Here is an 18,661-nt window from a genome sequence, read left to right on the forward strand (position 1 = left end):
GAATTTAGTGATTCATCACTTAGATATACAACACCCAGTGCTCATCAAAACAGGTGCCCATGGGCAGCCCCGGTGGCTCAGCAGTTTAGCGCCGTCTTCAGTCTGGGGCCTGATCTGGAGACCCAGGATCAAGTCCCATGTCCGGCTCCCTGCATAGACTTCTCCCTCTGCCTGTGTCTCTGCCTCTCTCTCTCTCTCTCTCTCTCTCTGTGTGTGTGTGTGTCTCTCATGAATAAATAAATAAAATCTTTTTTTTTTAAAAAAACAGGTGCCCCCTTTAATACCTATCACCTATTTATCCCATTCCCCCACCCACCTTCCCTCCAGTAACTCTTGGTTTGTTCTGTGAGTTAAGAGCCAAACTACCATTCAAACCTAAAAGCAAAGCAAAATCATTTTCAAAATTATAAGGACTTGGGATGCCTGGGTGGCTCAGCAATTGGGCATCTGCCTTTGACTCAGGGCATGATCCCGGAGTCTGGGATCGAGTCCCACATCGGGCTCCCTTCAGAGAGCCTGCTTCTCCCTTTGCCTGTGTCTCTGCCTCTCTCTGTGTGTCTCTCATGAACAAAAAATTAAAATCTTTAAAAAAGAAAACAAAAACACAAAAAGTCCAAAATTATAAGGACTCAGACTTTACCGAACAGAACCTCCAGAAAGGTATGCAATGAAAAAGTCTTCCTCCAACATCCTTTTTCCAGTCATTGTTATATTCCCTCCTAGATGTTACTAATAACCCTAGCTAGGGTTATTAGTTTCTAGTGTGTGATCTAGAAGCAGTTGATGCATAAGCAAATATGTATATGTAAATGTATAGTGTTTAAGCCTACATTATTTATACATAGACACAAATGCATGCACATGTGAGATGATCACATATGAGTGCACAAAGAGATTCCTCTTTCTTTTCATGATAGTTCCCTTTTATACCTGATTGCAGGTATGTTCTGTAATCTACTTGTTGTTGATGTACATTTGATCAGTTTAAGTATTTTCCTATTATGAACAGTGCTAAATAAACAGGACTCTGTAGATATGCCAGTTTGCTTCTGTAATGTAAATATTTGTCAAAGGGCATGCCGTATTGGTCATTTGGATTGATGGTGCCTGATTGTACCCGACAGAGATGGTGCCACTCTGTACTCAACAGGCCAGAAGAGTCTGAGAGTATGTCTTTCCCCTATGCTTTTACCAACATGGGTGTTATTAAAGAGGTTGATGTTTGTGAAATCTAATAGGCAAAGAAATGTTAGCTCAGTGTAGTTTTTATTGACAGTTTTGGGGTATTTTTTTTTGTGAGGCTGAGCATCTTTTCATATTTTTATTCTTAGTTCCTTTGCTGTAAATGTACCATTCGTATCCTCTATTCATTGTGCTATTAGATTTTTAGTCTTTTTCATTGCTTTCCAGAACTCTTTTTGATTAGTTTTTTAAAAAGATAAATGTTAATAACAAAATGATACATGCTGAGTATAGAAAGTTAGGAAAACATATAAAGTAAGTCATCTGTAAACTTACCATACATAGATAGTCACTTTTTAGTGTATATGCTGAAAAGGAAATATAAATATCAAATAAACTTTTGCAACTGTTTTCAAGATTATTGGTAAACTAGTAAAAGCAGATTTTCTCAAACATCATTTCTGGTTAATTAGGTTGGCACAGATTATGCAAATTGACAATATCCAGGGGGAATGCTTTGGGAGTCCTTAATCTTAACAGGAGAGCAAATTGGTAGAGACTTTTGTATTATATGTACTAAATTGTAAAAGTGCTTACCCTGCTTTGCAGGAATATTCATATCTTTGCAAAAGATTTACATATAAGCCTATTCATTGCAATGTTATTTTCAAGACATTGTAAGTATTCATCATCATTAGTGGGCTACTTACGTGTGTGTGTGTGTGTGTGTGTGTGTGTGAATTCCCAGAGAACAAAAAGATAAAAGAAGTAATTCCTTGCTTCAATATATTGACAATTTTAAGCAACTGTTTTTTTGCTTCAGCTTCTTGTCCTGCCTGTGTCCATCATAATTCTCGGATTTAATCAGTGTTCAGTGTCTCTTTATCAACTGAAGAGCGTGTCTCTTTAAGGCATTTTATGGTTTTCTGGTTTAAAATTCAGAATAGTGTGTATGATTATGGTTCTGCTCCCGGTGACACATGAGAAGTTTCTGTATGTAGAATGTGCAGATAACTCCGTTCTTATTTGAGGCAAGGATACGGTGAATTCTAATTAAAAAATAATCTTATAAGAATCATCATGCTGATGGATTGACATTGAACATTTAAAGTCAATAAATTCTTTAATCATGTATTAATCTATGTCTTTGTATCCTGAGAGAATTCAGGCATGAAGCAATTTTATGAGAAGAAATTTTGTTTAATAATATTTGCTGATTAAATAATTACTTACTGAAATTTGTTAGCTGAATCATAGCATGATATACTTTTTACATTCGGGAAATTCTTGACAAGAGCTTTAAAGTATTTTTTTTATGCAACACTAAAACAGCACATTTGTATTAAGCTCACGCACAATGTTTCCACTTAATTGCAATTACATTTTTATGTCAGATGGTTTTATGGCTTTACATGTACAAAGTAAAGAATAATCAGAGGAGTTCTAGGTTCCCGATCGATGGGAAGTGTCTTACCTTAGAAAAGTAATCTTCGCATATTTTGAGGCAGTGGGACAATCAGTAGTCCCTCTTGGATTATGATTTGGGGGATTTCCTGAAAGAAAATTTTAAGATTCCCTTAGTGAAACAAGGACCATAACTTGCTTCAGAGTGCATTTAGGGTGCAGCCATAGTGAGCACATCATCTTGTCTCCATCTCATCTTTATTCTCATGCCAAGCCCTAGACTGAGAGAAGTGAGAAAATAGGAACTAAGCCATTTTAATGCTACCCAGATATTTGTACAGAATTATTGCGTGGCGGTGTTGAGAAGGTCCCTGGGGGTTAGAGTTTAGTATTTGACTTTTCCAACAAGAGAAACTTGATTTCATTTCATAATTAACATGCATATATCTGCAATAAATTATTAACTGTTGAGGCTTTAACTCAGATGATCAAGAAATGGAGCTGATGAGCCCAGACCAATTTTGGCATTATTTAACATTTTCTGCTTTCCTGTTGCTTGCCATTAAAAATAAAATAATAAGATCTAAACATTTGTTTTTTTTCTTCACAAGCACATAAAAATGTTTTACCTTAGTTTTTTTCTTTTTTTCCTCTTCTGCAATGCTTCATGTAAAATATATGACCACTTTCTGCAGTGAGCTCACATCACTGGTTCTTTGCTCATGCTTCTGGGTGCTTTTTTTCTTAAAGTCTAGTGTGCAGACAGCTTTGTCAAAATCATGATGGTAGGGGTGAGGTTGAGAGAGTTGGGAATTCTCATTTAAATCAGAATCCCAGTCTGGGCCTCAGATCCAAGAAATGCATTTATAAAGAATCCAAGGTAATTCTTGTGCAAGCTAAAATTTGAGGGTAGCCACTGGGAATTTAAGAAACAAACCAGATGAACATGTGGGAAGGGAAAAAGAAAGAAAAGAGAGAGAGAAAGGGAAGCAAATCATAAGAGAGACTCTTAATGGTAGAGAACAAACTGAGAGTTGGTGCAGGAAGGGAGTTGAGGGTTGAGTTGAATGGGTGATGGGTATTAGGGAGGGCACTTGTTATGATGAGCACTGAGTGTTGTATGTAAATGATGAATCACTGAATTCTGCTTATGAAACCAATGTTCCATTATATGGTCACTAACTAAAATTTAAATTTTGAGTGGCCTTGAAAATTCCAGCACTCACAATCTTTAATAGCTAGAGTTATATCCACCAAATTTTATACCCTAGGTGGATGGATTTTAATACTCCTTTTTAGCTCCTATAGTGAACTTGGATACCTTCTGTCTTTACCTTTACCCCAGGAGCCCACTCAGATCTCATTGAGCTGGAAAGGATTTTATGGATTTCAAAACCTTATTCAATAAGTTATAAATGTGAGCTAGTCAGGAGGTGATATCATGGGACCTTAATGTTGTTATGAATGTTTTTCTGCTCTTTAGGTGGAAAAGTATATAGAAATTGAAACTTGCTTCCCATTCTGGAATTTGGAAGTCAACAAAGTTCAATTACTTCCAACTGTCATCAACAGTTTCATGGGTAATGTAACAGTAGACCTACTCCTGCCCTTTCACAATAGATATTGTAATGAAATAAAGTTTATCAGCAACAAAGGAAGGAACATACCTTCAGATTGAAAGGAGTCTACCTTGGCAGCCAGTTTAGATGTGGCTAAATGGAGACTGAAGCATAAAAAAATGTATTATTTATTATTATGTAAAATTTTTAATTAAAATTTATTAAAAGGTAAGCTAGCTCAAATGGCAGAAATAACTAACAAGAAATAAAATAACAAGTCTTATCTACTCATTCACATTCTGTGAACTTAGATGTTGTGAGTCCTGTAAAGCTCATTACAATAACAGTGGAAACACATAAACCTGCTAAGAGGAATGGCCAGGCAGATAAATCTATCAACTAATCTGATAGGTGCAAATGGTGTATTTCCATTATTACTTGGATCCCAGTGTAGATGAGTGAAATGTAGGAAGTACATTTTCATTATAAAAGTTTTATATTATCAGCAGATATTTTCGTGTACCCCGTTCATAGATGGGCAGTTCAGTTATTGACTGAGAAACTTGTATATAATTAGCAGAGTCTATGTGTTGTTTTATGACTCTGGTTGTATGCTTGCAGGTAGAGTACATTGCATTTCAGAATTTTATTACAACAAAATATAAAGTTTGAGTCATTTATTTTGGAAGTAACGATTATATATAACTAACAATGTGTAATGTTTGAGTGATCCTTTGTGGAAATATCTTTTAATAAATTTAACTTAGCATCCTCTGTTTTGTCTACTAACATGGATAATTCTTGTGTCACTGTACATCTCCAGTTAGAATTTTGTCAGTTCAAAATAGGTGGTTCTAATTATTAATGTTTTAAAAAGCCTTTAGTATCTTAAATTGAATGTTCCTATGCAAAAATTTTTCTAAGTAGAATCTAATTATTTCTCCTTAGTAAGATAGGTTCATGAATACGCCAAGCCAGGTTTTCTAAGGTAAATCATTATTTAAAATGTAACATACAGGATATTGTGATGCTTTTTTTTTTTCTATTATCTTTTTTTCTGGTGTGATTTATATGCCCAAAATTCACCCAAATGTACAGTGTGGTGACTTTTAGTGCATTTACAGAATTGCACAACCATCACTGCTATCCAGTGTTAGAACATTTCATCATCCCCAAGTGGTCACTCATACCCATTTTGCAGTCACTCTGTTTCTACCCCCAGTCCCAGGCAACCACTAATTTATTTTCTGTTTCAATAAATTTGCCTTTATATTTCATATAAATGAAATCATATAAAATTTTGTCTCTTGCCTGGCTTTTTAAACTTAGTATAATATTTTTGAGGCTCTTCCATGTGGTAACATGTATCAGTAGTTCATTTTTTTCTTACTAGATTATGAGCCATTGTTTTTTTAAAAATTTTTTTAAATGTTTTATTTATTAGAGAGCATAAGCAGGGGGAGGGAGACAGACAAACAGACTCCACACTGAGTGTGGAGCCTGACGTTGGGCTTGATCCCATGACCCTGAGACAATGACTTGAGGGGAAATCCAGAGTCTGTTGCCTAACTGACTGAGCCACTCAAGTGCCTTAATAAGCCATTTGTTATATAACACCACATTTTGTTTATCTCTTCATATGTTGTGGACATTTGGATTGCTTCTATTTTTTCACTATTATGAATAATGGTCATATGAACAGTCATTGTGTAGGTATATGTTTTCATTCCCAGGGAGCAGATGGAATTCCTTCCATCTAGGAGTGGAATTGTTAGGTCATTTGGTAAATATACATTTAATATTTTAGGAAACTGGCAAATTCTTTTATAACCAGTTTACACTCCCAACAGGAAAGTATGCAGGATTCCAATTTTTCCATATCCTCAACAATACCTGTTATTGTCTTATTTTGATCATAACTGATCTCTGGGCATGCAGTGGTATCTCCTTGTTTGCATTTCTCTGATGACTATGTATGGAGCATCTTGTCATGTGCTATCTCATAGCTAATCATAAATCATCTTTGGTGGAATAGCTAATCAGATCTTTTCCCTATTTAAAATTAGTTTTTTGGGATCCCTGGGTGGCACAGCGGTTTGGTGCCTGCCTTTGGCCCAGGGCACAATCCTGGAGACCTGGGATCGAATCCCACATCGGGCTCCCGGTGCATGGAACCTGCTTCTCCCTCTGCCTGTGTCTCTGCCTCTCTCTCTCTCTCTCTGTGACTATCATAAATAAATAAAAATTTAAAGAAAAAAAATAAAATAAAATTAGTTTTTTTTTTGTCTTTCTACTATTTCGTTTTAAGTGTTCTTTAAATACTTGGATGTAAATGTTTTGTCAGATGTATGATTTACTGCTGTTTTATTCTAGTCTGTGCATTTCTGTTCAGTTTCTTAATGGTGTCTTCTAAAGTTAATTTTTATAAATTTTGAAAAAAAATCCAGTTTATCATTTATTTATTAGCTGTACTTTTGGTGTTGTATCTAAGAACTCTGCATCTAACTTAGAGTTGCATAGATTTTTTCCTTTTGGTTGCATAGGTTTTCTTTCAGTTTTCATATTTAGGTCTATGATTTATTCTAAGTTTTTGTGTATAGTGTGAGCTCGGGATTCAAATTAATCTCTTTGCATGTATATATCGAATTTTCTCTCAACACCATTTACTAGAAAGTTTATTCTTTCCTCATGAAATGCCATTGGGCTTTCGTTGAAAGTCAACAAAAATACAAGTTTACTTTTGAATTGTTAATACTGTTCTTTCTATAAATATATGTTTATCCTTCTATCAGTACTATGACGTCATGATTTATGTAGCTTTGTAATATGTTTTGAATTTGGGAACTTCAAATTTGATTTCTTTTTAAAAAATATTTTGGCTTTCTTTATCCTTTGCATTCCTATAAAATATTTAGGATCAGATTATTAATATCGACAGAGTGCTGGACTTTGATAGGAATTGTGTTTAAAGATCAATTTGGGGAGAGAGTCCATCCTAAAGGCTTTTTAGCTATCTATAAATTATTATTACTAGAACAGTCATTAGGGGATGTTTTGAACACTGTATTGATTGATAAGGAGCAGAATTAGCTACTGATAGCTCATATTATAATGTACAAGATTTAAGCTTCATAAGGATTTATGAGAGCAAGGAAAGCCATTCATTTGGAATTACACAAATAAGATATATATAATTAGTGTCTTTGCACAATTAGGATGTGAATCTAGGTATCATACTTCAGTATTGCTTCATATTGTCCCATTGCTGTGAAGAAGACCAAAGTTGTTAGGGTCAAGGCTGAAATAAAATAAACAAGTCCAAACAAGCTTAGAAAATCCAAATCAACATTTTCAAGAAGTAGATTTTAGTCACAGAGTTATTCCCTAAATATAAATTTATATCCAAATAATTATATGTTTATTTAAACAGAGCCAAGATTTCCAGTATAATGCCTTTTATTAAAAACCAAAGCAATATGCTTTCTTTGGTAATATGACTATAGACAGATGTCTTCCAGCTATTGGAATCATTACTGAGAAAATGTTAGGAAAATAAAGGCCCTTAGGTAATGTATTTGTCATTAATAATATGAAGAAGACTTATAAAAGATAGAAATTTTGTATTTAGTTAATTCCAGTAGATAATTTTACACATTTTAGCAGCGCTTACATAGGGATATGTTACAAAACTGACAGCATTGTAGAATTGATGAAATTTAATATGAAAACAAATGTGGACTTGGTGTTGTTTTAGGAAGCAAACATTTATGAATGCCTCATTGCAACTGTTGTTCTGGAAAAACTTGGCTCATGAAATAAAAAGTAACAATATCCAAGTCATTATATTTAAATCTTTGGTTTTGAATGATAATGTAGGGGGGTGTACAAGAAATATTTATAATTTTTTTTAATGTGCTTTTTTTTTAATGTGCTTTAATTTCTTCTACTTACATTGACTGTATGTAGGTCAGGATTACAACAGATTTTCATCCCTGTAAATATTAAATTTGAGCTTTAAGAAATATAATGATGGTTCAAAAACTCTGCCAGGGTAGATGCTTTGAAGTGGTCAGGGGAAAATGGACAAGACATATTTACAAATACCACTTGAAATTTGCGTCCAAATTTGAGTTGGTAGAGTGGTAGATTAAAGAAACATGTTTGACTACCAATTTAATTCCCATGATGGTCTATTTTGCATTTTCAGTTTCCATAGTTCTGTTTCTTATCAGGCCCCAAGAGTTTATAAGCTATGTGAAATGACAGGACCTTCCTTGGAGAGAGGTAGAGTCATGAAGAGGGTCAGTGGTTGGAAGATGAAAGAAGAGAAGCAAATCCACTGATGCATATTTAGAATGTGTTTTAAGCTTAAGAATGTGGAAACCCCTTACTTCTATTTGAAATGCTTTTGGAATTATATTCTAAAGCATCCCTGGGGACAGCCCAGCACTGCACATTAATATGATTTAAGAGAGCTCCAAAGCATTTGCCTATAGTTAGCTCAGTTGTAGTATTTTAGTAAGTGTTCTAATAACTTGGCTGCTCTTGCCTTGGCTATGGAGTCTCCACAAGTGCACAGTGTCCAATTTTTGGGTGCTTGGTCACATGGTCTTACGTGTTCTGAACCTATTAATAACTCACCATAGACTTGTAAGAGAATACATCAGACTCTATATTGGAACTGCATAATCTACTGTCTATTTAATCCTTCTCTCATTTCTTTCCATTACCTATTCCTCTAGAAGATACTCATTCAGTTCTTTTCAGTGTTTATATTCCCTCCCCTTCCTGTAATTCTGAAATGGATTCCAATAAATTAATCTGGAGACTTAAGAAAAATACACAGTGTAAGTGCAAGAGAAGACAGTGGAGGACCACTATAATACTACAAGTGGTTATAACTGTGACAGTAACATAGGTCTTTAAGGTAGGTACTTTACAGCTTATAAACTGCATTTACAAAATCTTTTGATTGTGGTATGTTACATATTTTTAGAAAACAAGTGAGCTGCTCAAACAAATGCATAGATGTGAATAGCTTTCTGTGCCCTGACTGGCATACAAGACACATATCTGCAAGAAGTACAAGAGGTACTGAACTTTCTCACTAATCATATCTACAGGGGTAGGAAACAGGTGACACCTCCACTTTTTTCTTTATCAGATCAGTAAAGATCAGCGAATAGAATTCTATTTGCATCGATTTTATAAAAGAAAGACTTGAAGCCCAGTATATAATAGCTGTATTTATTGAGTGCTACTATATGCTGCACTCACGCTCATACTGCCATATGTTATGGCTCAGTTCCATAGAAATGCAACAAGATACATATCTCAAACAATTTTATAAATAAAATGCTGAATCTCATGGATATTGAGTAAATCACCCATATCAGACAGCTGGTAAGGCCCAGGAGGTGAAATTCAAAGTTACACCTCTATGTGTGTGCATGCACACATGTGTGCATATAGTGAAAATATTGTGTGACTTCAATTTTATTTATCAGAGATGTATAACATTCATTTTAGTTCTTTGACCCAAGGTATAGGGTGGAAATTGACATGGAGTAGAACAGAACAGAAATGACATAATAGAAATTACTAATTTTTTTGAGAGGGAGGGGGAGGGATAAAGGGAGATGGACAGAGAGAATCTTAAGCAGGCTCCATGTTCAGTGCAGAGTTTGATGTGGGGGGTCATCTCATAACCCTGAGATCATGACCAAGCTGAAATCAAGAGTCAGATGCTTAACTGAGCCTCCCCGGCTCCCAGAAATTACTAATTTTTTAATGTAACCTATCTTTCATTACTTCTTCTAATTGCTGTCTTGTATTAGTACTCTTAAAATTTTAAAGCAGAAAATTAGCACCAGTGGAGGGATTTTCTTTAAAATATGCCTAACAGAGTCCAATACCATAAACACTTCTGAAAGCAAAGAATTTATTAATTTCACTTTCCAGTTTCATTGTTGGAAAATGCTGTTGGAAAGTCCTGGCATCTTGGATTAATCTCAGTTTTGTTCTTTGGAATACATAGAATGCTATATCTCTCTTATGACAGTTAGCAATGACTATGACAACAGCTACAAACAGAATGATTTATGAATCAGTGAGTTTGGGACACTGTACCTTGTGGTTTTTAAGAGTTATATAAATAGTTTTTATAGTAATCCTGTGAAGAAGGGGTTGTTACACCCATTTTGTTGATCAGAAATTGAGTAATTTGCTTGAGGTTGCCAAGAAAGCAAGCTTGGAATCAAATCCAGGTTTGTCTGATTTGGAAGCTAATACCATTCATGGAAGTGGTTTGAAGACTGAGTTCTGCAGGACTATTAAGTTTCAGAAATTTCAGAAATTGCCATGTTTCTGGTTTTGGAGTGAAGGAAAATGAAAGGGAGGGTTAAGAATAGAAGGTGAACTCTAGGCTCTTCTAACTTGAGTGCCATCAGCCCCATTGTTTCCTATTTAGTATCATGTCATTTTGTAGAATATTTGGTTTGAAAAGTGTGCAAGTAGAATAAGAACTCGTGGAACTCTGACTTCCAGCCATGATGAAATAGGAAATAGAACGTCAGGCAAACTATGTGGATTAATGGTTTTTCAGGCATTGGACAAAAGGTAGCACATGGCAATCATCCCTGAGAGAAAAGAAACCAATGAAGAATCTGTGCATATGTCCCAGTTTACAGCCTGAGAGAGGCTGCAGCACTGAAAGGGAACAAAAATAGAGCTCAGCATTCTTGTTGAATTAAAGAGACAGGGTTGGGATTGAGAGAAGCCAAGGAAGCTAGAATTTTCTGAAGGACTAAAGAAGAGGGAACAGTGCATTAAGAGAGGGTTTTGATGTGCAGAGGGCTCTTCTGGTCTGTTTGTCTGAATATCGATCTGAAATTTGTAGAACATTCTACCCTGCCACACCAGAGGCACACATTATTTTGCCAGTGCCCCAAGAATATATCCCTATATAATACCTTATTCAAGGCCATAAAGCATGTCTCTGTGAAGTTAAGGGGAGTGAAGTACGACAAAGTAAGTTTTCTTAGTCCAACAAAATTAAAAATAGCAATTAGTAAGAGAAAGGTATATGGGAAATCCTCAAGTATTTGGAAATGAAATAATATACTTTCAGATAACATAGGAAATAATCACAAAGGAAATTAGAAAATTTGGGGACGTGGATGAAAATGAAATACAACATATCATAATTTGTGGATTGCAACTAAAGTGGTGCATAGAGGAATATACATCACATACATAGAAAAAAAGAAAAAAAGATTACACATCAATGATCTAAGTATACACATGAAAAAATTAGAAAAAAAGAAGAGCAAATTAAGCAGAAAGGAGAAATAAAAATAAGAGCTGATATGAGTGAGGGTTGCTCAGTGGTTGAGCATCTGCCTTTGGCTCAGGTAGTGATCCCAGGGTCCTGGGATCAAATTCTGCATCCATCTCCCTGCAGGGAGCCTGCTTCTCTCTCTGCCTCTCTCTGTGTGTCTCTCATGAATAAATAAATATAATCTTTAAAAAAGAAAGAGCTGATATCAATGAAAAAGAATAGAACATTATTAGGGAAAATTAGTTACATTACATTACAAAATAAAAATAATTGATAAACTCCTATTTGTAAAAAAAATAAACACAAATGCTCAATATAATTAGAGTGAGGACATCATTACAAATACAGTAGGCCTGAAAAGGATAACAAGGGAATATAATAAACAACTTTGTGACAGTAAATTCAGTCATTTTAATGAAATGGACAAATAATATTGTAAAACACAAAACTCCCTTAAGAAAAATCAGTAAACAACATTCTTTTTTTTTTTTTTAAATAGATTTATTTATTTGAGAGAGAGTGTGTGAATGGGGGAAGGGGCAGAGGGAAAGAATCTCAAGCAAACTCCCTGCCCAGCATGGGCCTGACACAGAGTTGGATCCTAGAACCCTGTGATCACAACCTGAGGAGAAATCAGGAGTCTATTGTTTAACAAGTGAGTCAACCAGGAACTCCTGAACAGCATTATTACTAAAGAGAAATTAAATTTGAAGTTAAACGCTGTCCCCAGGCAAAAGTGGCTCACCTCATGAACTCTATCACTTTATGGGCCTTCAGTCATCCAGACAACCTTTTTAGGTGTCAAGTTGAATTATCCCCTCACCTTTTCAGCTTTTCTGTTCCATATACATGGAATATAACATACTTCATGTGGGGTTTCTTGTTCCCTTTATTTCTCCAAATTAAGAGAACTACCAGGTTTCTTCATTCCCAAAGAACACAATGATTCAAAAAAAAAGCTCCATCATATTATACATAGATTTGCAAAATTTCAATTAAGTGCTGCTCTAAACATTTGTTTACATTGTAACAGGATTTGTAAGAACAAAGAATTATTATCGATCATGCTCAATGACATCACTGTAACTATCCATTACTATCTACACCACCCTGTCCCACTAATCACTGACCTCTTGTTTACATTTCTGGAGGTACCATGAAGATTTTCACCAGTTATTTTTATTTTGAGATTTTCTAAAGGTGAATTTTTTTAAAGGTTTTATTTATTTATTCATGAAAGACACAGATAAAGAGAGAGAGAGAGAGGCAGAGACATAGGCAGAGGGAGAAGCAGGCTCCATGCAGGGAGCCCTATGCAGGACTCGATCCTGGGACTCCAGAATCACACTCTGAGCCGAAGGCAGATGCTCAACCGCTGAGCCACCCAGGTGTCCTAAAGGTGAATTTTTATAAAAATATAATTAATCCCTTTAGGTAAATTCCTTTCTTAGGATTTTCTTTGAGTGTATAGATAGGGCCATAGGTGAGCAACATTTCTGGTATTTTTATACACTTAATTTTGCTTTTATAATATAAACAGGATATAACTTTTGTAACTTTTTAATTGAATGATGAGAAATTTTTATTTGTTTAATGTACTAATATTTTATTAGTTATATACATTGCAAATATCTTCAAGTTTGTAGCCTTAAGATAATTTTATGTCATTTATGTAAATCTTTTTAAACAACTATATAATATTCCATAATATGAGAACATAGTAATTTATTTAAAATGCTAATATAACTTCTTAGTTAAGAACAAGCAGCTTTGCTATTTATTATATGTTACTTTGAATAAGATATTTAATCTGACATTCTGCTTCATATTTAACACAAGGAAAAATATTTCCTATTTCATATGGTTATAGTTGAGATTAGAGAAATAATGCAAATAAATTATTCCCAGAGCAGGATTTCTTAGCCTCATCACCAAGGACATTTTGGGCAATTGTTTTGGGGCTGTTTGGTGCATTGCAGAATATTTAATAGCATCTTTGGCCTCTAGCCACTAGATGCCCCATCTGGATAGCCAAAAAAGAACTGGCTTTTAAAAATTCATATTGTATTTTTGAATTGTTTCATTTTTAAAAAATATGAAATGCTTCATGAATTTGCTTGTTATCCTTGTGCAGGGGCCTTGCCAGTCTTCTCTGTATCATTCCAAGTTTAGTCTATGTACTGCTGAAGCGAGTATGTCTTGTCTACCCTTTAAACTGCAATACTTGTTTGTATATAGTATAGTTTATTTATCCATTCACCTATTATTACTGTTCATTCACCTTTGCCTCCCCTTTAATTTTTACATTTTAGAGCTAAAATAGAATAATGATCTTCTTTTTTTGAGTTTCATGTGCACATGTGTGAGAGTTTCTCTTGGGTATATGCCTATCAATAGTATGTTGGCTTCTCGATGTACCTATTTTCATTAATTATTATATATATTCAGGTGGTTCCTTATGGTGATTATAATACAATTTCCTCTTGCCAGCTGTGTTTTTTCCCACATCCATACCAACAAACTTCTGGTATTGTCAGACTATTATTTTTTCTAATCTTTACTCACATTTTGGTCATTAGTGGAGCAAATTAAAACATTCGTTTTTTTTTTTTTATTTTTGTAAACATTTATTTGAAAGAGGGAGAGTGAGAGAGCACAGAGAAGGGACAGGCAGAGGAAGAGGAAGGGAGAATCCCATGTAGACTCCATGCTGAATGCAGAGCCTGTCACTGGGCTCAATCCCAGGATCCCAAGATCACAACTTTAGTAGCCGAAACCGAGTCAGATACTCAACTGACTGCACCATCCATGCACCCATAGAAAAATTTGTTTTAAAAATGGAAAAAGTGAACAATACCACTAACCCACTTCCAGAAAATTTTGCCAGAAAACACTTAGAACAGTCATCAAGCTAGATCATATGTGGTGGGGCTGTAAAAAATCTTCTCAACAAATTTAAAATAACTGAAAACATATTAATGTGTTCTCTGGCAACAGTGAAATTAATGGAAATCAGCAAGCAAAATAATGCCTGAAAATTAGTATAAGTTTGTAAGTGAAACAGTACACTACCGAATAGTACATAGATCAAAGAAGAATTCACTGAGAAATTTAAAAAATATTTTGAAATGAAATAAAATGAGAACGCTGTATCAAAATATATGGGATGCAGCTAAGTAATACTTATGGGAAAATTTATATCATTAAATACTTATGTCAGGGAATACGATAGTTCAATCTTAAATCAGGAAAAAAAGAGCAAATTAAACCCAGAATGCATAGAAGGAAATAATATATGTAAGAACAGTAAGCATTGAAGTTAAATAAAGCAGAAATAGTGGAGAAAAATAAAATTTCTGGAAAGAATAATAAAATTGCTATATCTCTAGCTGGATTGATCAAAGAAAAAACACAAATTATCAATATTAGGAATAAAAGGGAGACATCACAATGGTTTCTTTGGAATTAATATTATAATAAGGGAATGTTATGAACAACTTTATGTCAAGAAAGTTTATAACACTGGGTGAACAGGACAAATCCTTGAAAGATACATATAAGGGACACCTGGGTGGCTCAGTGGTTGGGTGTCTGCCTTTGGCCCAGGGTGTGATCCCGGAGTCCCAGGATTGAGTCTTGTGTCGGGCTCCCTGCATGGAGCCTGCTTCTCCCTCTGCCTGTGTCTCTGCCTTTCTCTCTCTGTACCTCTCATGAATAAATAAATAAAATTAAAAAAAGAAAGATACATATTAATAATCTGGCTCAAAAAATAATGCAGAACATCTGTGGAGCTCTAAATAAAGTGTGATTGAATTTATAGTTAAAATTTTTCCCACAAAGAAAATTCCAGGGCCAAATTGAAGTGAATTTTGTTAACCATCCATTTGATGAAATACCACAGATTCTTTCAAGTCATTTGAAGAAACAGAACAGTTCCCAATACTTTTATAGGGCCAGCATTATCCTGATGTCAAAGACAAATAAAGAAGGGTACCTGGGTGGCTCAGTCAGTTGTGCGGCCGATTCTTGATTTTGGCTCAGGTCGTGATCTCAGGGTTGTGGGATTGAGCTCCACATGGGCTCTGTGCTGGGCATGGGACCTGCTTGTGATTCTCTCTCCATCTCCCTCTGCTCCTCCCTCCCCATCTCTCTCTCTCTCCCTCACAAAAACAAACAAACAAACAAAACGGATAAAGATATTGCCAAGAAAAAAAATAAAACCCATAGTTTAATCCCACAGAAACATAGACATTAAAATACTTACCAAATATAAGCAGTTAAAAACTAGCAATAGATAAAAAGAATAATATATCATGACCAGAAAGAGATTATCCCAAGAATGCAAGGATGGCTTAACCTTAAAAATATTTATCAATGTCATTCAATACATGAAACAAATGAAGAAGTATACAACAATGCCAATGAATACAGAAAAATAGTTTGACAAAATTTAACATTAATTTCTGATAAAAGTGTTTAGCAAACTAAGGCTAGATAGTACTTACCAAAACCTGTTAATGCTCATCTACAAAAAAAGAAAAATAAAAAAGCCTTGGTTGACATCATTTTTAAGTGCAAAAGACTGTATTATCAGTAATAGGATGAGGATATTCATTCTCACCACTTGTATTCAACATTGCACCAGGGATTTTAACCAGTACTATAAGCAAAAGTAAATACATTAATTAAAAAATTAAAGACATGTAGATAGAACAGAAAGAGGTAAAATTGTCTTTATATGCAGACAACATGATCATATACATGGGAAATCCTAAGGAACCTACTAAATAGCTACTAAAACTAAAAAATTTAGTAAGGTCACAAGGTATAATGCCAACTTATAATAAATGAGTGTGTGTGTGTGTGTGTGTGTGTGAGAGAGAGAGAGAGAGAGAGAGAGACAGAGACAGAGACAGAGACAGAGAGAGGGAGAAGGAGAGACCTCAGTTCTTTTCTTCTTTGCCTCTAGCATTCTTCTGCTCACTCCTGTTAGGTATACATACTATTTAGCTTAATACAGGTAAAACTTGAATTAGATATTCTTTCCAATATAATTATCACTAATTAAACAGAGTGAAGTTGAGGCAACTAAAACTTCTTTCTTAGATATCTATTTAACCTAGGCATTTATTTTAATTCCTCAAGAATTTCAAGATTATTTTCTCTCAAAGGGATAGTGGGGGACTTTCAAGATGCAGAGAAAAATTTGAATCAGGGCTTAAAAAGCAAGATGGTTTTTCAACATATGGTGTTATTTATTATATATATAACAGTGCACTTTAGCCATAAAGTTAAACTCTTTGCATTTTAAAGTTCTATAAATAAAGTTCCTTAAAAACTCATGGTAGAGGCACCTGGGTGGGTCAGTCAGTAAAGTGTCTGACTCTTGATTTTGGCTCAGGTCATGATCTCAGCATTGTGAGATCCAGCCCTGCATCAGGCTCTGCACTGGATGTCGAGCCTACTTGGGATTCTCTCTCTCCTCCCTCTGCTCTTCCCCCCAAAAAACTCCAGAAACAAAAACAAAAATACTTCACTCTGTAGTAGGTCAATATTAAATATTTCAATTTTATGGCCTTTCAGGTCTGTTTTAAATTTAATTAAAGTTTGTCTTATAGTAAGTGTGTGTGTGTGTGTGTATAGTGCATATATATGTATATACATATATATATATATATATATATATATATATGTTTATAATAACATAGCTTAGCTCCAGCTCACCATCTTGTATAGTGCCTTGATTCAGTTGTAAATGGTTATATTTCTGTTCATGGACCATAATATGCATATAAAAATGTATAATTCACATATACATACTAATTAATATAATTGAATTTTAAAGTTTTGTTTCTCATCTTTTTATATATGTAAAATATTAAATACATTTATCCTTTCTCTTGGCATTTGTACTAAATTCCAAATAGCATAACATTTTCTAGATGAACTTTCTCAGTTTGGAATAATCTCAGTTTGTTGAAATAATTACTTTCATTCTGCAGAAGTGGTCTGGGTTCTTACTAAGAGTGTAATTCAATAAAACATGTGTCTTCAACTCTTTTAAAGCAATTACTCTGGCGTATACTGTTTAGTGAGAACTGTAATTCATATGTATTCTTTGGGTAGTTGTTGAATCAAACCTGAAGGGATTCATACCCATATATGGTCTACGTGTTGGATAAATTGAATAAATAATAGGTCCCAGATAAATTGCAAACCCCAAAGAAAGCATGTGGCAATGTTGTAACTCTGTATTGTGTGGGTGGTGTGATTTTTAGGCCTCTGGTTTTATTTATTTTCTGCTAGAGATCCTATTAGCAGCCATAGCAAAGGAAACATACCAGGCTTTTATGTTGAATTGAAAATCTTCGTTATCTAGAGATAAGGTACTTAAGACTTTGTAAGGTAGAACACAGGAATAGTTCACTTTCTATAAAGATTTATAGTTGTGTGAAGTGCTTTCACATATATCATTTCCTTTAATGGACAGGAAGCTGTTATCCATAAGATAGGAAAGGGCCACTTTAATTTCACTCCTAATGTTGTTGCCTTTGTCCTGACTAAGCTTTACACAGACACTCACACCCATTTTTATCTGCCAACCATCAGCCCAGCTCCTAAGGCTGAAAAGTGAACCAAATTTGGCATGCATGCTCTTGAAACTGAATGAGTGGTGTTTAAGGAAATTAATCCAGAGTATAGAATACATTTCAAAATGTTACAAAGCCTTAGTAATCTATGAAGATGAGACTTGATGTCACAATTGAGCCCATTTAGCTTTCGTTCATAGTTGTGATTTACTACTCAAGTCAGTAGGTAGTAATTTTGACATCATTATTCACCTACGGGCTAACCTTTATCAAGTGCCCATTGTGAAAAAGTAATACACTTAACTAAAACAGTTGGTAGGTTTTCTCATCTTTAAGCTCAATATCAGAAGAAAAAGAAAGGTAATGCAGCAGAAGTGAGAGAAAACAGTGCCTCTTGGATTCTCTTTTCTGTACTGTTCCTTCTGTTCACCTCTCTGTGATTTGGAAAGTGTTAGTTGTCTGCTAGGTCCTTGTGGTAACCACAGTGATCTAGGCTCCATATCCTGTGGTGGGATGTTCAATGAAGTCACGGTGAAGAAGCCCATTTCCAAACCTACTGGCCTATGGCAGTTTCAGTTTTCAAAACC

At 34.7% G+C, this 18,661-nt stretch overlaps 1 protein-coding gene and 1 non-coding gene across 2 annotated transcripts in view; one reads left to right on the forward strand and one right to left on the reverse strand.

Moving 5' to 3' along the window:
- Positions 1–18,661, forward strand: part of ADAMTS19 (ADAM metallopeptidase with thrombospondin type 1 motif 19) — a 226,741-nt gene that overhangs the window by 8,137 nt on the left and 199,943 nt on the right. The gene's annotated exons all lie outside the window — the stretch shown is intronic.
- Positions 13,574–13,680, reverse strand: LOC144322898 (U6 spliceosomal RNA). The gene has a single exon (XR_013388495.1). It is a non-coding gene; the product is annotated as a U6 spliceosomal RNA (small nuclear RNA).

Source organism: Canis aureus, chromosome 10 (assembly GCF_053574225.1).
Source record: "Canis aureus isolate CA01 chromosome 10, VMU_Caureus_v.1.0, whole genome shotgun sequence".
NCBI classification, from domain to species: domain Eukaryota; kingdom Metazoa; phylum Chordata; class Mammalia; order Carnivora; family Canidae; genus Canis; species Canis aureus.